The sequence below is a fragment of the Geotrypetes seraphini genome, chromosome 9 (genome assembly GCF_902459505.1).
Source record: "Geotrypetes seraphini chromosome 9, aGeoSer1.1, whole genome shotgun sequence".
Taxonomy (NCBI): Eukaryota; Metazoa; Chordata; class Amphibia; order Gymnophiona; family Dermophiidae; genus Geotrypetes; species Geotrypetes seraphini.
The window spans coordinates 115,482,653-115,501,813 of NC_047092.1; the positions used below are offsets into that span (position 1 = coordinate 115,482,653).

The 19,161-nt window shown below is 43.0% G+C and overlaps 1 protein-coding gene across 2 annotated transcripts in view; it reads right to left on the reverse strand.

Moving 5' to 3' along the window:
* The window catches only part of ANO7 (anoctamin 7), a 454,465-nt gene extending 438,475 nt beyond the window's left edge, over window positions 1–15,990 (reverse strand). For both annotated transcript variants that reach the window (XM_033958099.1, XM_033958098.1), the window contains exon 1: window positions 15,866–15,990. The gene's annotated coding sequence lies outside the window, so the exon portion shown is untranslated. The remainder of the gene's footprint in view (window positions 1–15,865) is intronic.
* Between the last annotated feature and the right edge of the window lie 3,171 nt (window positions 15,991–19,161).

Below are 19,161 nucleotides of genomic sequence, written 5' to 3' on the forward strand. Positions count from 1 at the left end.
TAGGAACGACTATGGAAGCAGAGGGAAACCAGAAGATGAGCTTTCCAGTGTTCTGCACCGACTGTCATATGTATGACTACCTCCCCTCGGGGAGACAGTCGTATGTATGCGGTCGGTGTCAGGAGCTGGAAAGCTTGAAGAAGGAAATCAAGCGACTAGAGGACAAGATACAGGAACTAGAAGGACTTTACACCACGGAAGACCCAGTCAGGACAGCTGAAGATTTCACGAGCGAGAGACACATCGAGGAGGAAGTCAGGGAACTTGAAAAATTCATTGAAGATGCGTACAAGAGGAGGGTGGAAGAGAACGAGCTTCAGATGATAGAAGAAGCTACACCTACATCGAAGGGAGAACAAGAAGCAGAAGACCTCAAAGAAGACACCCACAAAGAGAAATTGGCCAGTTGATGCCCAGAAGAAGAGAGAGCGAAGCACACCGAGGACATTGATCTGAGACTGAAGCGAACATTAAAGAAGGGAAAATCAGCGATCATAGTGGGGGACTCGATCCTGAGGCATGTGGACAGCCACATAGCAGGAGGGAGGGAGGACCGACTGGTGACCTGCTTCCCAGGAGCGAGAACCAAGGACATCGTGGACAAAATTGGAAAGATCCTGGAAGGAGCGGAGACGGAAGAGACCGCAGTAATGATCCACATTGGGACGAATGATGTCAGCAGGAGAGACTACAGAAGAAGTTCGCTGATAGAACAGTTCAAGATTCTGGGAAGGAAGCTGAAGATGAGGACCCAGAAGATAGCGTTCTCAGAGATCCTACCGGTACCGAGGGCAGATGTGAAAAGGCAGGAGGAACTACAATCAATAAATGCGTGGATGAGGAGATGGTGTGAGGAAGAAGGGTTCTACTTTGTGAGGAACTGGATGACGTTCTGGGGCAAGAGCAAGCTCTACAGGAGAGATGGATTGCACCTGAGCACAGCGGGAACTAGACTTCTAGCAAACAATGTCAAGAGAGGAATAGAACAGGCTTTAAACTAAGAAGAAGGAGAAAACCGACAGTCGACCAAGCGTCGATGTTTCGGAAGAAGGTATCCCATGAAGATACTGAGGGGAAAAAAGGCTGGGAAGAAACAAGGGACAAATTACAGGAGTCGACTAACCAAGAAGAGGAGGTTAGAAAGATTGTAGCCAAAGAGAAGAATCTAAAGACCGAAGCACAGGGAAAGGAATTAAAGGCAACAAAATTCCAGGAGCTAAATTGCATATATACTAATGCAAGGAGCCTAAGAAACATGATCATTGTGGAGGACATAGACATCATTGGAATCTCTGAAACATGGTGGAATGAGGAAAGCAAATGGGATACAGCACTGCCGAGGTACAAGCTCTATCACCAGGACAGGTCAGGACAGAAAGGCGGTGGAATAGCACTATATATAAAAGAAAGCATACAATCGAAAAGAATGGACACAGCGGAGACGGCCAACAAGCTAGAATTTCTATGGGTTAAAATACCAGGAAGGAAAGGGCCCGAAATAAAGATAGGCCTATACTATCGTCCACCCGGACAAACCAGAGATATCGATGAAGAAATGGAAGCCGAGATGAAGCGAGAATGCAAAGGCGGTAACACGGTTATTATGGGAGACTTCAACTACCCTGGGATAGACTGGAGTCTTGGAAGCTCAAGATGCGCTAGGGAGACAGAATTTCTGGAGGCTGTACAAGATTGCTTCATGGAACAGCTTGTTAGAGAACCGACAAGAGGAAATGCCACTCTGGATCTAATCCTAAATGGGCTAAGGGGACCTGCAAAGGAAGTGGAAGTAGTGGGACCCGTTGGGGAACAGCGATCATAATATGATCAAGTTCAAGATGGAAGTAGGAATACTGAAAGGAAAGAGAACCATAGCGACAACTTTTAACTTCAGGAAGGGAAACTACGAAGCAATGAGGGGAATGGTAAAGAAGAAACTTAGGAACACTTCCCAAAAATGGCAGACGGTAGAACATGCCTGGTCCTTTTTCAAGGACACAGTGAGCGAGGCGCAAAATCTATATATCCCCAGATTCAGAAAAGGGTGCAACAAGAGTCAAATAAAAGACCCGGCGTGGATAACTAAAATAGTGAAGGAAGCGATAGGCAATAAGAAAAATTCATTCAGAAAATGGAAAAGGGACAAAACTGAAGTACACTGGAGAGAGCACAGGAAGTATCAAAAAGAATGTCACCGTGTGGTCTGAAAAGCCAAAAGAGAGTATGAAGAGAGACTAGCCAGGGAAGCACGAAATTTCAAACCGTTCTTTAGATATGTTAAAGGGAAACAGCCGGCTAGGGAGGAGGTGGGACCGCTGGACGACGGAGACAGGAAGGGAGCGGTGAAGGAAGAGAAAGAGGTCGCAGAAAGACTTAACATGTTCTTTTCGTCTGTATTTACAAGTGAAGACACAACCAACATACCGGAACCTGAACAAATCTTCAATGGCAATCAAGCACAAAAGTTAACATCCATAGAAGTGAGCCTTGATGATGTGCGCAGACAGATAGAAAAACTAGAAACTGACAAATCCCCGGGTCAGGATGGAATCCATCCAAGGGTGCTGAAGGAACTAAAGGAGGAAATAGCGGAACTACTACAGCAAATTTGCAACCTATCTCTGAAAACAGGTGTGATTCCGGAGGATTGGAAGATAGCCAATGTTACGCCCATCTTTAAAAAGGGATCAAGAGGAGACCCGGGAAACTACAGACCGGTGAGTCTGACCTCTGTTCCGGGGAAAATGGCGGAAGCAATGATAAAAGAAAAAAATCGATGAACATTTTGAAAAACACGAACTTCTGATAACCAGCCAACATGGTTTCTGTAGGGGGAGATCGTGCCTGACCAACTTATTGCACTTCTTCGAGGGAATTAACAAACAGATGGACAGAGGAGACCCCATAGACATCATATACCTAGATTTCCAGAAAGCCTTTGACAAGGTGCCTCATGAACGTCTACTCCGGAAACTGAAGAACCATGGGGTGGACGGAGACGTGCATAGATGGATCAGAAACTGGTTAGCGGGTAGGAAACAGAGGGTAGGGGTGAAGGGACACTACTCAGACTGGAGGAAGGTCACGAGTGGTGTTCCGCAGGGCTCAGTGCTCGGGTCGCTTTTATTTAATATATTCATAAATGATCTAGAAACAGGAACAAAGTGAGGTAATAAAATTTGCGGACGACACCAAACTATTTAGTGGAGCTCGGACAAAGGAGGACTGCGAAAAATTGCAAAGGGACTTGGACAAATTAGGGGAATGGGCAGAGAGATGGCAGATGAAGTTCAATGTTGAGAAGTGTAAAGTATTGCATGTGGGAATCAGAAACCCGAGGCACAGCTATACGATGGGAGGGATGTTATTGAATGAGAGTACCCAAGAAAGGGACTTGGGGGTAATGGAGGACATGACAATGAAGCCGACGGCACAGTGCGCAGCGGCCGCTAAGAGAGCGAATAGAATGCTATGTTTAATCAAGAAGGGTATTACAACAAGAACGAAAGAAGTTATCCTGCCGCTGTACCGGGCAATGGTGCGTCCGCATCTTGAGTACTGCGTCCAGTATTGGTCACCATACCTTAAGAAGGATATGGCGTTACTCGAGAGAGTTCAGAGGAGAGCGACACGACTGATTAAGGGAATGGAAAGCCTTTCATACGCTGAGAGATTGGAGAAACTGGGTCTCTTTTCCCTGGAGAAGAGAAGACTTAGAGGGGATATGATAGAGACTTACAAGATCATGAAGGGCATAGAGAGAGTAGAGAGGGACAGATTCTTCAAACTTTCAGAAAATAAAAAAACAAGAGGGCATTCGGAAAAGTTGAAAGGGGACAGATTCAAAATGCTAGGAATGCTAGGAAGTTCTTCTTTACCCAACGTGTGGTGGACACCTGGAATGCGCTTCCAGAGGACGTTATAGGGCAGCGAACGGTACTGGGGTTTAAGAAAGGATTGGACAATTTCCTGCTGGAAAAGGGGATAGAGGGGTATAGATAAAAGATTACTGCACAGGTCCTGGACCTGATGGGCCGCCGCGTGAGTGGACTGCTGGGCGCGATGGACCTCAGGTCTGACCCAGCGGAGGCATTTCTTATGTTCTTAAATAAATAAATACATGTAAAATACTGTGCTAAATTTTGATGTATATGTTTGTGTTTTTTTCTTTTTCCTTTCCTTTTAGTGCTACATCTCTACTGTAGCCCTAAACTATAATAAAAATTCTAGTGTGGGTGCAAAAGGACCATCTGATTTGAATATAAAAAAAGCTCACCTCAGCTGATCCTGTCAAAAAGGATCCTGAACATGCCCCTCCTCCAACTTAGCTTTTGGTTGGGAGGTAGTAGTGATGCACACTTGCTTCTGATTCTGGTATCAGCATCTTGGAAAATGGCAGCACTTGACCTCTAGTAATATGTCAGAACATACTTCAAGGGGGTCAGGCACTGCCATTTTCCAAAATAGTGGTGTAAGAAATGTACACTGCTAGATATTTACCCAGGACCAGGTAAGGGGTTCTTTGGTCAATGGGGTGGCCTTGCTCAGGGTACCAGGCCAAGGATACAGTAGTCCAGTATGCCCATACCAGGGCTATTTTGGATCTTTAGCCAATCCCAGTTTAATATTGAATGGGGATTGGCCCATGCACTGACAGGAAGGGAGAAAGAAAAAAAATTGACTTCAACCTGATTCCAAAACCAACAGCATGGTACCATGGGGTGGGGGGCGCTGTTCTGTGAATGCACATTTTTTAACACCATGGTAATCTGCATGCCATTAGTATGCTGCATCAGGAATAAAACTTCTTTTCAGCCCCTGAAAGTAAGTCAAACATTTTTGAATGAGCGAAGGATTATGTTGATATTGCCATTGATAATCAGCAAGGCATATCCAGTTAACTTTCAATGGCAAATTTAAAAAAAACAAACAAACTGGTGAAGTGGCCAGTTTTGAAAATGCCTAGATACAATTAATCAGACTTAGCTCTCTATTGAACTCAAAGACTTAACCGATTAGACCTAAACATTTTTTTTTTTTTTAAATCTTTATTCATTTCAAATCTTAAAACAAGTACAATAATTACATTTATCAATTTAACTTTCAAATACACTTGAAATCTTACATTTGGTCCTCATATTATAAAATAATATCCCCTCTCTTATTCAATTATGAAAATGATTTATTTTATTAATAATCAAAACAAAATTCCCTCCCCCCCATCCCCCGTTAATGTCTTAAAATTTTTTATTCAGGGAAGAATAATTTTTAATCTTTACAATATTCTATTAATGGCCTCCACACCAGTGTTCCCGCTAAGCTGCGTTGGCCTGCGCTCACGCACAAAATATTATATCGCAGCGCACAAGTTTCTCTTCACAGCGCACACACGCGTCGCAAAGGTAAGGGGAGGCTATAACAGCTCCTGCAGCTCTGCACTTCCCCACAATTGCCATGCTTCGGTTCCTCTTCTTCCTTCCTTCCTCCCCCCCCCCCCGCGGGACCCTGCGGCACCATCAACTCTTACTCCCTCTAATGTCGGCCCTGCAGCTCCAGACTTCCTCGCACCTTCTCCCCTCCCCCTTTGGATCGCTATTATTTTAAATGTTATAGCCGCAGAGCTGTATCCATCAGTGGAGATGTCTAACCTCGGCCTGCCCCGGAACTCTTACTGCAACAGTGACTTCCTGTTCCTGCCTAGACGGGCGGCTGCTGCAGTAAGAGTTCCGGGGCAGGCCGAGGTTAGACATCTCCACTGATGGATACAGCTCTGCGGCTATAACATTTAAAATAATAGCGATCCAAAGGGGGAGGGGAGAAGGTGCGAGGAAGTCTGGAGCTGCAGGGCCGACATTAGAGGGAGTAAGAGTTGATGGTGCCGCAGGGTCCCGCGGGGGGGGGGGGGAGGAAGGAAGGAAGAAGAGGAACCGAAGCATGGCAATTGTGGGGAAGTGCAGAGCTGCAGGGAAGAGTGTTGCGGTACCCAGCTGGAGGGAGAAGGAAGATGAGGGAGGGAATTAAAGGAGATGCCAGGGCTTGGAGCGTAGGAGGAAGGTATGCCAGTCTAAGGGAAAAGGAAGGGGGAGATGTGAGAGCATGGAGGGGGAGCGAAAGATGGAAGAAAAGGAAAGGAGAGAGATGCCAGAGAATCAGGGAAGGGGAGATACCAGACTATGAGGAGAGGTGTGGGAGAGGGAAGGCGAGGAGAGAGATGCCAGACCAATGGGGTGAAAGGAGAGATGGAAGGGGGAGGCATACAGTTTCTGGAAGGGGCATAGAAGGAGAGAAGATGCCATATAGGGGAAGAGAGACGGCAGACAGTGGATGGAAGGAAGAGAGTTACAAGAAGATGAGGAAAGGAGAAACCACAGAAGACAAAGGTAGAAAAAAATTTCTATTTATTTATTGCTTTAGGAGACATGTGTCACTGTTTCTGTGAAGCATTGTATGCAGAGTCCAGCTTCTTGCTGGTTCAATTTAACCTTTGTCTATGTATTTTTATTTTATCCCCCCTTTTACAAAACTGTGAAGCGTTTTTAGCACCAGCCTTGGTGGTAGCAGCTCTGATGCTCAGAATTTTATGAGCATCAGAGCTGTTACCTCCGTAGCTAAAATCCACACTACAGTTTTGTAAAAGAGGGAGGGGTTAGTTTGTGATTACATATTCCTTACTAGGCGAAGGTGTTTTCTGTGTTCTGTGTGTTTTCTGTTAGGATTGACGGTGTAGGATTGATCTGTGCTGGTCTGGCTTGTTTAGTTTTACAATGGGTGTATTGATGTACTGCTCACTGCAATATGTAAGATGCTGCCTTTTCCTAGGTACTCATGTGTGACGTGTGGTTTGTTACTAAAAATCATGTTTTTCTTACAAAAAATGATGGGCCCCGGATGTTACATATGCTAGGTACGCCACTGTATGTAAAGATACCAGAAAGCTGGCGTAGCAAAAACTTCTAAGTTTTGAGTATTTAACCCTCCCACAATCTCACGGGCACTCGTTTCAAGTTTATTGAGATTTTGATTTAAACGCAATATCAAATATTTTCAATGCGTATAACAAAAATAAATTTGGGGAAATAAATAAAACCATTTGAACCAGTGTTCCCGCTAAGCTGCGCTGGCGCACAAAATATTACATCGCAGCGCACACGTTTCTCGTCACAGCGCACAATCGGAAGAGGCGTACGGCAGATGGCAGGGCGGCGAGAGGAGAATCGGGCGAGTTGGCTCATAACTTGCTGGCGCCCGATATTTTTGGCTCACGGTGAAAAAAGTTTGCTCACAACACCCGCCCGCTTAGAGGGAACACTGCTCCACACATCTTGAAATTTGTTATAATTTCCTTTTTGGACAGCTAGTGTCCTTTCCATTTTATAAATATGGCATACAGAGTTCCACCAAAAACAATAATTCAATCTATTCCAATTCTTCCAATTATAAGTGATCTGTTGAATGGCAACCCCAGTTAAAGTTAGCAATAACTTGTTATTATTAGATGAGATTTGTTTCTTTGCCCTCATTTCTATAACAAATAAAACCTTCCTCTGCCCGACGCCGTGCAAGCAGGAGGACTCGGCTCTCCCTTAGAGCCCCTGCCTCTCCAGCCACCGGGGATCGCCGACGCAGCCCGACTTTTAAGTCGGATTTTTTTTCTTCAGCCCTTGAGGGCCACCGAAAGCCTCTCCCCCCAGCGACTTCCTAAGCGGAGGAAGGAGGAAGTTTCTGCCATTGTGTCCCTCCTTCCTCCGCCCGACGCCGTGCAAGCAGGAGGACTCTGCTCTCTCTTAGAGCCCCTGCCTCTCCAGCCACCGGGGATCGCCGACGCAGCCCGACTTTTGAGTCTGATTTTTTTCTTCAGCCCTTGAGGGCCACCGAAAGCCTCCCCCCCCAGCGACTTCCTAGGCAGAGGAAGGAGGAAGTTTCTGCCATCTTATCCCTCCTTCCTCCGCCCGACGCCGTGCAAGCAGAAGGACTTTGCTCTCTCTTAGAGCCCCTGCCTCTCCAGCCACCGGGGATCATCGACGCAGCCCGACTTTTGAGTCGGATTTTTTTCTTCAGCCCTTGAGGGCCACCGAAAGCCTCCCCCCCCCCAGCGACTTCCTAGGCAGAGGAAGGAGGAAGTTTCTGCCATCTTGTCCCTCCTTCCTCCGCCCGACGCCGTGCAAGCAGGAGGACTCTGCTCTCTCTTAGAGCCCCTGCCTCTCCAGCCACCGGGGATTGCCGACGCAGCCCGACTTTTGAGTCGGATTTTTTTCTTCAGCCCTTGAGGGCCACTGAAAGCCTCTCCCCCAAGCGACTTCCTAGGCAGAGGAAGGAGGAAGTTTCTGCCATCTTGTCCCTCCTTCCTCTGCCCGACGCCCTTAGAGCCCCTGCTTCCTCCAGTCACCGGGGATCGCTGAAAGCCTCCTACCAGTGCAGGTTATCTATCTGGCTGCCTCTGCCCAACTTTAACTGGGTGTTGCGACCCAGTTCTACCCCCCCCCCCAGATCACTGAAACCACACGGATCTCAACCAGAGAAGGGCTACTGGCCGGTTTTCAACCGCCCTAAGTCCCAGCTCTCCTACAGCTCTCTTCTTTTGCTCCTGCATTGTACCTTACAGTCACTCTCCAGCCGCTAACCAACAACATGTCACCCCCCACTACCAAACTCCTATGCACACTATTACTTCTCTCCCTACTCACAACAAACTGGAGAACAGCAGGCCACCACTTTTCACCAATACCAATAGTGACAACAACATACAGGCAGACACTATCACCCAAGAAACTTCACCAGACAAGAAACCAAATAGAATGCACAACAGCCTCACAAGAAAGCATCCCACCCACTTGGGGACGAAAACCACCCCCCAACACAAAGAAGTCGGGTCATAAACTCCCCCATACACCCAAGAACCTCCTTCACCCACAGATTAGCCCCAACTACCACAAACATCTTTTCTCAATCCCCTGTGCATACATGAACATAAGATCAATCAGCCCAAAGGCAGACCTAATAAAAGACTGGATAGTTAATGAACAGCTAGGCTGCCTTTTCCTATCCGAAACCTGGCTATCCTCCTACTCGGACCCAAGCATTACAGAATTTTGCCCCAAGGGATACAAACTTGAATTAGTCTGCCGAGAAAAAAAGCGAGGGGGCGGTTTGGCCATCCTAGTAAAAAACAACCTTACCATCACTGTCCTAGACAAACACTCCACCCCACAATCAGACCTGCTTGCCGTCCAAATTTCCAGTAACTCACTCAAAGACACCCTTACCTGCATCCTCTGCTACATAGCTCCAGGAAAATGGAACACCACAAAACACGATCTTGAAGATTTCATCTTCCGGAACTCATTAACCTCAACACACAACCTGCTCCTCGGAGACATAAATCTCCACCTAGAAGACACCTCCTCCAAACAAGCTTCTGGCATAATTTCATACCTCAACGCACTCTCTTACCAAATTCTATATCCTCAACCCACACATGAAAAAGGCCACCAACTTGATATTGCAGCCTACATGTCACAACACCCCCACGCACCGAACATTCATATCTCCAATGAGGCCTGGCACCCCTCCCTCTGGTCTGACCACTTCAAATTCACCTTCAACATCAACTGGACTCAAAGCACAAACAAGCATGAAACCCACAAAACCTCCTTCAAAACCCGACCAAAAATCGACCCTTCTACATTCTGGACCACAGTAGACCCATTAATCGTCTCCATAGACCACGATGTATTCATTCACCAGTGACGCTCGCTGAGCGAAACAACCTTGAACGGTCTAGCCCCAGAAAAGACAAAACACAAACTCTGCAGATCTTCAGACAAATGGTTCGACACAGAACTTCTTCAACTAAAGAGACATTGCAGACAACTCGAAAGAGCATGGCAAAAAAAGAACCAAGAACCAACCAAAGTAGCTTGGAGAAACCTAATAAAACAATACAAGATCAAACTTAAGGAAAAACGAAGAGCTTATTACTCCAAACTAATAGGCACAGAATCCTTAGACACAAAGAAACTCTTCCAACTTGTGAAGAACCTCACCGACACTCAATCATTCCTAACCACTCAAGGAATCCACCCTCCAACGGCCACCCAACTAGCGGACCATTTCAAGAATAAGATCGCCAATATTAGAGCCTCCTTCAACAACTCACCGTCCCTCCTAGACGAGATCATAATAAACCCTACAACAGATGAAGCCACTGCAGCTGACAGGCACTGGTCCAACTTTACAAAGGTGCAATGGCTGGACATGAACAGACTCTACAGAAAATACAGTCGAGCGTCATGCGACCTGAACAACTGCCCGTCATATCTACTGACAAACGCATCCCCCAAATTTAGAGCTTGCCTCTTGCAATGGATCCAAACAACTCTCACGGAAGGCCATTTCCCACAAGACCTAGGGGAAATCATAATCACCCCAATACTGAAAGATCCCAAAGGACCAATAGACACCTCCTCCAACTACAGACCCATCGCCTCAATTCCATTATATGTTAAACTAATAGAAGGTCTGGTTGCCAAATACCTCACCAACTACCTTGAAGACCACAACCTGCTCCACCCAACTCAATCGGGGTTCAGATCTAACCACAGCACCGAGACACTGCTAGCTTCCCTTCTAGATATAGCCAGACAGCACCTTAGCAAAGGAAGAAGGATGCTGATAATTCAACTCGACCTCTCTGCCGCATTTGACCTGGTCGACCACACCATACTTCTTCAGATATTAGAAGCAATAGGGATCTCAGGCGAAGTATACAACTGGTTTCAAGGATTCCTTAAAACAAGAACATACAGAGTAAAAACAAAGGATCTTATATCGGAGCCATGGACCAACCCCTGCGGAGTACCCCAAGGTTCCCCACTGTCACCCATGCTCTTCAATCTTTACATTTCCTCCCTCGGTACCCTGTTAGACAAACTCAAAGTAACTTCATTCAGCTATGCAGACGATATCACCATACTCCTCCCCTTTGACACACAAAACCCCACCAAATCAGGCACCCTGGAAAAAACTCTAGAAGCAGTGGAAAAATGGATGACAGAACATAAACTGAAGCTCAACCCAGATAAAACTAAATTTCTACTGCTTGAAAAGGACAAAACCCCTTCTATAACTGAGCTAGAAATAAAAACCACCAAATATCCCCTACAACCCACTCTCAAACTCCTTGGAGTAACAGTAGACAGAGGTTGCACTCTTCAGGTGCAAATCAACAAAATCACACAAAAAGCTTTCTTCACCATGCGCAACCTTCGCAAAATCAGAAAATTCTTTGAAAAAGAACAATTCACACTCATAGTTCAATACCTAGTCCTAAGTCTATTGGATTACTGCAATATCCTCTACCTTTCTTGTCCTACCTACCTAATAAAACAACTACAGACCGTGCAGAACACTGCCCTCAGAATGATCTATTCCCTTGGAAAATTTGACCACATCACCAACGCCTTCCTAGACTCACACTGGCTTCCAATACAAGCCCGCATCCAATTCAAACTATACTGTATTTTATTCAAAACCTTAAACAGAACGGCACCCACCCACCTAAACAACCGTCTAAACAGGAACCTCTCAACCAGACAGAGGAGAACCCAATCCCCTTTCTCCTTCCCCCCTTTTAAAGGAACTAAACGCAAAAAGATGTATGACAACTTACTTGCAACACATGCAGCTAAATTGGACCCCTCCATCACCAACCTACTGACAGCATCAACTGACCTCAAGGCTTTCCGCAAAGAAATCAAGACCCTACTATTCAAGAAATTCACCCAAACGTCCTAATCCCTTCCTTTTCCCCTCTCTCCCCCTCTTAGAATCTACTCATAAATAGCTTTAGACCTTATGCCTTAATTGTAATTTGTATTTCTCTTCCTGGAAATGTCCAGTTATCGTTCTGATGTAATCCGCTTAGAACTGAAAGGTACAGGCGGAATATAAGCCAGTTAAGTAATGTAATGTAATGTAGATAATGCCACATGATTTTCTAATAGGGAATTAATTTGATTCCAGATTGATTTCCAAAATTCTAATATATATGGACAATAGAATAACAAATGATCTAAAATCCCTGCTTCAAGATGACAATGCCAGCATTTATCAGATTTAGAGCTATCTAATTTTTTTAAACGAACAGGGGTCCAGAAAGCTCTATGCAGCAAGAAAAACCACATTTGTCTCATAGATGCAGACATTGTACATCTCATCCTCCAAGATCAAATATGTGGCCATTGAGATGCCATAATTTCATGCTTAATCTCAATGCTCCAAATGTCTCTAAGACCATTCCTTGGTTTTTTTTTTTTCAATAATCCAGATATTAATTTGTACAGCCTGGTGCCCCAGAAAGTCTGCCTAAAAGCATAGGAATTCTAAACTAAAATGATTATTAAGATTTTTCCATTCAGGGAACCCCGCCTGAATGGCCTGCTTCAGTTACAGCCATTTATAACTTTGTGATTTATTCAAGCCAAATTTTTGTTGCAACTGTGAAAACTCAAGCAGTTTACCTTTAGACATTATATCATCAAGAATACGTATTCCTCCTATTATCCATTGCTTCCAGATAAGCTTAAATCCGCCAATTTGAATCTTGGAGTTAAGCCATATTGTTTGATTTGTCGATTTATGAATTGGATTAGAAGTTAAATTATCTATCAATTTTAAAGTTTTCCAGGTGTCAATTAATATTTTATTATTTTTGTACAACCTAGGCATTTTAGTACTAATAATATGACACAGCCTTATAAGAGACATAAGTTGCCATTCCAATCTTAACCAATCTGGTAATTTTTCCATGAGATCTGGGAGGACCCAATACATACCTTGGCGCATAATATAGGATTGATGATACCTATAAAAATTTGGAAAATTTACCCCCTCCATCTACTATTGATTTTTGTAAAGTCACTAAGGCAACTCTAGCTATTTTACCTTGCCAAATAAATTTTGTAAGAATACTATTTATTTTTTTGTACAACGACCCCTGAAAAAACACTGGTATCATTCTCAATTGGTAACAAACCACAGGTGAAATCATCATTTTAACTGTTTGAACTCTTCCCCACCAGGAAATATGTAAAGGATTCCATTGCTCACATAATTCTGTAACCTTCTGTAATATATGTTTTTCATTTATTTTTATTGTCTCTTCTAATGTATTTTTAATCCAAATACCTAAATATTTTATTCCTTCATCTTTCCAGACAAATGAAAATGTATCAAATTCCTTTTGTACAATAAACATTGAGTGGAAGGACTTCTGATTTACTCCAATTTATTTTATAACCTGAAAATTTTCCTAATTTATTAATCAAGTTGAGTAAATTTGGAATCGTCGTTTCAGGATTCCTCAAATAAAGCAAAATATCATCCGCATAAGCAGAGATCTTATATTCCTGATCTCTACAAGGAATACCCTGAATCTCCTTTGATTGCTGAATTGTTAATAACAAGGGTTCTAATACAATATCAAAAAGCAAAGGAGATAGAGGACAATCTTGTCTAACCCCCCTCTGCAATTTAAAACATTCTGAAAAGTTATTATTAATATATAATCTTGCAATAGAGGAGCTTTACAACATTTGAATCATTTGTATGAATCCTGATCCAATTCCAAACCATTCCATTGCTTGATACATAAAAGACCATTCCACTCGATCAAAAGCTTTTTCAGCATCTAATGAAACACAGAAAGCTGGATCACTAATATCCTTAGATACATTTAACATATGTAAAGCCAATCTGGTGTTATTAGAAGAATGTCTCTGAGCTACAAATTCAGTCTGATGCATTCCAATGAAGTGGAGTCCCTTAGAGTTGGATCCGCTCCAGGTGGTGATGGTTTCACAGTAGAATTCTACAAATCTTTTCAAAATACCCTATTACCTTATTTATTAAATTTATATCAAACACAATTAGATAATGGTAGTATAAAAAGGAACTATGGCAGAATCAATTACTATTGTTTTACTAAAGCCAAATAAAGATCCCACCTTGGTTTCAAACTACAGACCTATTTCTTTAATAAATGTAGATGGGAAAATTTTGGCTAAAACATTAGTCTTTAATGAAAAAACACTAAATATTGGTGATATCCAGTTAAGGTTAACCATGCCCTGCCCTAACATGCTTCTTATTTCACTGCAGCCCTAAAATTTTAAAAATCACAATTTCATTAAACAGATAAATAAGATTTGAATTCTAGGTGTTATTTTAGATGAAAACCTAACCTACCATGACCACGTTAGTTATGTGGTTAAAGCTACTTTTTACAGATTACGTCAAATACGGGCTATTTCAAAATTCTTATGTCCCAAATCATTGAATATATTAATTCATTCAATGATTATTTTGAAAATTGATTACTGCAATTCATTATTCAAGGGAATGGCTCAAAAAGAAATTAGAAGATTGCAGATAATTCAGAATGCCTCTATTAAATTAATTATGGGGGCTAAGAAGTTCGACCATGTAGCTCCATTACGTCAAAATGCACATTGGCTCCCAGTTTCACATCGTATTTTATACAAATTATCTTTACTTACATTTAAATCGTTATTATATAAAACCCGTGCTTTTATTTACAAAGTTTTAATACCATATAATTCTCCCAAATTTTTAAGATCTAATGACCAACTTTTGTTGGTCATTCCTACTCTCAAAATTATTAACACTCGAAGGCAATTTATTTTTACTGTAACGGCGCCACAAACATGGAATTCACTCCCGCTATATTTAAGAGAGGAGAAGAATCTGGAAAAATTTAAGAGCCAACTTAAGAGCTTTCTTTTTAAAGATGCGTTCAATACCTAATTGAAATGTTAATTGCTCTTCCATCATTTGCTCTTTTATGTATTTTTATCTCTAATTACTTATTTGTCCTCCCATTCCTATTTTGTTTCACCTTTAATTGTTGATTCTTTCCTATCTAAAATTGTATTTCTTCCCCTCCTGTCCTATTGTATGCTTGTTTTGTTTTAATTAATTTGTTTTAATTAGTTTGTTTTGGTGATTTTATACCCTTGTTAACGTTATTATCTATTTTATGTACATTTTAGAAATTTACTTTATTATGTGTACATCGCTTAGTATTTGTAATAGGCGATTAATCAAATAACAAATAAACTTGAAACTTGGATTTAATATTTTGTATTAGATTTTGTATTTTTGCACTGTTGTAAACTGCATTGATTGGTCCTTTAGTGAGCCAGAGAAGCAGTATATAAAATCTCGGATTAAGATTAGATTAGATGCTAAAAATGCTGAAGGCTCCATGTAGAATACAGGCTGCTGAGAAGACCAGACTCTCCAGCAAATCAAAGAATGCAGAGGCTGAAAATGTCACATGCTCTAAAGAGCGCAAAATGAAGTTAATATGGTATAAGATTAGAATGAAAGAGGCTATTAGATCATAAAGAAATCATGTCTAAACAAGAAAAATAGAAAAGTGCACCGTTTTCACAATTAAAGGGAGGCCATGAAAAATAGTACGAATGTACCTCCCCAAAGAAAGTGAAGTTAATATTCTTTTTAAATCTATAAGAGATATAGAAAGCTGGTCAGGTTAGTGGATGATCAGGATTGTTAAAAGAACACACTCAAAGAAGACATCTCAACTGCCATGCAGAGAAAACAGGGGCTGAAGGAATACAATGATTATTATTATTATTATTATTTTTGTAAACTTCCTTAAAGAGGTATGTTGATATGGATATTATTTCCTGGAAAATGGAAGGGAGGGCAGGAAAAATTTTTCTTTCTTTTTAGGGATGTTTTTATTGTACAGATTTTTCTTACACTTCCCAACCTTTCTTATCTTTGAGAGGACAAAGTATAGATAGACCTCAAAACTTACCTGTGGTGTTATCCTTTGAGCATGATTCCTCTGCCCAGAGTCACAGGTTTAGAGCAATGTCGTCCCTCCTGCAGATCAGCCTTTAAGTCTTCTGCATAAGAGCAAACAAGGAAAAAGAACGCTTTCCAACTGCAGGAATTATAATCCTTTAATGTTCCAAGCACAGCCCTCTCTCCCATCCTGGGTATTTCCAAAACCAGGAAATTGCTGTCCTCACCTCATTTCTTATTAGTCATTTTTATATGTTTAATACATGCTAGTTTCCTGTCTTTGAAGAAAATGGAAAAAAGGAAAGAGATAAAGAGAATCAGTTAATAATAATAGTAAAAAATCAGCAGCAGCAGGAAACTACCAGTGAGCATTCTGGCTTTTATCATCCTATAAAATGTGCCCTGCCCATGTTTGAGATGGGGGTGTGGTTTGGACTGTAGCATGGAGGAAGTTACCCAGTCAACAATATAATACAAGTTCAAAGCCTTTAAAAGGAAATCATTACCAGAACTCTGGAGGGTATTCTCTGTCCCTTGCAGTGTTTGACCGAGTTCCAATGGGCTCATATATGATAGTAAGAACAGGTTTGATGTGGACAGAACACCAAATATCAAAGTTATTAGGGCAAAGGATAATGAAATACCACCTTTCTATGGTACAATCAAGGCAGTTTACATTTATTATTTGTAGGAACTTTCTCTGTCCCTAGTGAGCTCAAATCTAATTTTTTGTACCTGGGGCAATGAAGGTTACTCTGGATTTTCCCACAATAATATTTCTATCAGATGTAGTTAATAGTTTCAGCATTGTATATCTTCCGTAAAACAACAGTACTAAAGAGCTGCAAAAAACATGCAAATCAGCAGAACCTGAAATTGTACTCAATGAACTACCTGAAGGTACCTTTTAGGATAAGGCCCTTCGTCAGTAGTGCAGAGACTTGAGCCAGAGACTGAAGAGATGTAAAAAGGCTTTTTATTAAACAAGCATATATGCTAGACTTCTGGGCAGAACTGGCTGCATAAACAGAAGACCCCGAGAGTTTCGGACACAAAGGTTATATAGGGTCCTGGCCAGTCCAAACCGGTATAACCAGCTCTGGCCAAAAGGTAAGAGCAGAGAGAAAAACAAAACCATAAATCCATCCTATAATCTATACATCAAAGCTAGCTAACAGCAGCATCCTGTTGCCTCCTGGCCGTGCCTGGCACCAAGGCAGATACATAGAACAGGCCTGCATGCATACGTGATTTCTCAGAGCAATAAAATGGAGTCACAGGTTGTTCTTTGTACTAATTATAACCCACTGATCTAAAATGGAGTTTCTTCATCTACACCGTGACCCAGCTATATCAGCTAGCTAGGGATCCTTCATTCCCAACTTTTCTTCTGTAGGCCAGCTGACTAGCTGGGTCACGGGAGGTCAGGGCTATCTGTATCAGAGGTAGGGACAGGGTGATAGGAGGAGAGGGCCAGGACTAGTGCGGTGGTACTTTTGTCAATCGTAGTCCTAATAGTACGGTTAAGGGTTTTCAATAAACATGGTAACAGGCAAGGAAGAACACAAAATATGACAGAGGATACCAGGAAAATTATGGTGAGGGCTTTAAAGAGTCCCGGTTTGGAGGCCCAATCAGTCAGTGAGTTGAGTCCAAACATATCAGCAGAAAAACCCTTCCAAGTCTGGACAGGAACGTGAGCTAATCTGGTAATCTTGTCTATGACCTCTTCAACTACAAATCCTTCATCATCCAGTTGTAGACAGCAGTTGGAGAGATTGAATTTGCCACATACCCCTCCTTCAGCGGCCAATAGATAGTCTAAGGCCAGTCGGTTCTGATAGATGGCGGTACACATCATAGTGTTCGCTTTGGCCAGGGCTCCCAGGGCCCTAGCTGTTTCATTGGTGATAACTTCTAAAACCGCCTGCAGTCGTATGAGGCGGTTAAGCATGTAGATTGGGGTGCGGTACCCAAACATACCATCATCAGCCCAAGTAGCAGGACCGTAGACAGCAATGATGCGCTCCGGGGGCCAAGTGTCTTCCCATTTACCAATTTCCAGGCTTCTTTCAGAACGGGCCCGTTGATCGAATACTGGGACAGCCAGATGTTCTCCTTCAGATAACGGGAGGAGGAAGAAGGCTGGTTTGATAGTGCCCAGAACACAAGTGCCAGTCCAATTTGAGGGTAGAGTGGGGTACGCCATTTTCCCACAGATCCAGTAGTATCTTTCCGGTGCAGCCCAAGGGGCAGAAGCAGGCAGGTTGAGGTAGACATTTAATGTGGTAGCATTGCCAGTAGTATTCCATCATCTGGGTATTTTTAACTTAGGATCTCCGGTCCAATAAGTCCATCCGGGCTGAGAGGTACTGTTTTTAGTCAATAAGGATTGGCACTGTAGGTGTCCAACTTGAGTGGTAAAGGATGGTCCGAGGCGCTGTATGCAGTGTTTTGCCAGAATGGAGTTTTTCAGGGGCCAGCTGGGTGCCCGCTGTAAGTTGGGGGTGTAGTTGAAAGGCGGGAGGCTGGCCAGCCGGAGCATGGAAACCTGTTTAGTCTCCCATGGCCATTTCTCTCCCATATTTGTGCCCCCGCAGATATAACAGTTTGTCAGATTTAAGGTAGATCCTATGGCTTCAGCGAACTGTATGAAAAGGTTGCGGGTGGTGGCAGAGGGCACAAAGTCTTGTTGGTCAAGTTTCATATGTTCATAAAAGTCGGGGAACACAATGCTGTGTTATTCAGGGATTCGGTGTCTCTCAACGAGTTTGATGTGCAAGACAGTACCAGGGTCTGTGCCCTTACCGTATATCTGTAGGCCCACAAGATAGCGAGCTTTCCGGAGGCTATCATCGAGGTTCCATTTAAACGGCTGTAGAATAGTGAAGTTAAGTGGGTTACAGTTCTGGAGGCCACAGTCAGAGGTAGTCACCCCTTTGGATAATATGGCTCGGGTGGTGGGCAGTCGGGTCATACCCCAAGTAGCCCAGGATACACATTTCCAGTAGTTACAGTAGTAGTGTTCGGAAGACCCTTCACAGTGGGACGGCTTCTGTCCCACCAGGCACATGTATTTATCGTTGTTCATATATTCCCTCCTCCATGCTAGGGCACCACAACGTCCAAGGAAGGTGGGGTTCTGGTCCATGGCATAGCAAGCATCAAAGAGGACTGAGGCCGGGACATGGGGATTAGTGACCAGGGTTTGTTGAATCAGGGGGCCCTGATCCCAGACTGACCTGACCTCTATCCAAGTATCCCTATTAGTTGCTTTGGGGTCGAAACAGATCTGTGAATCTCCAT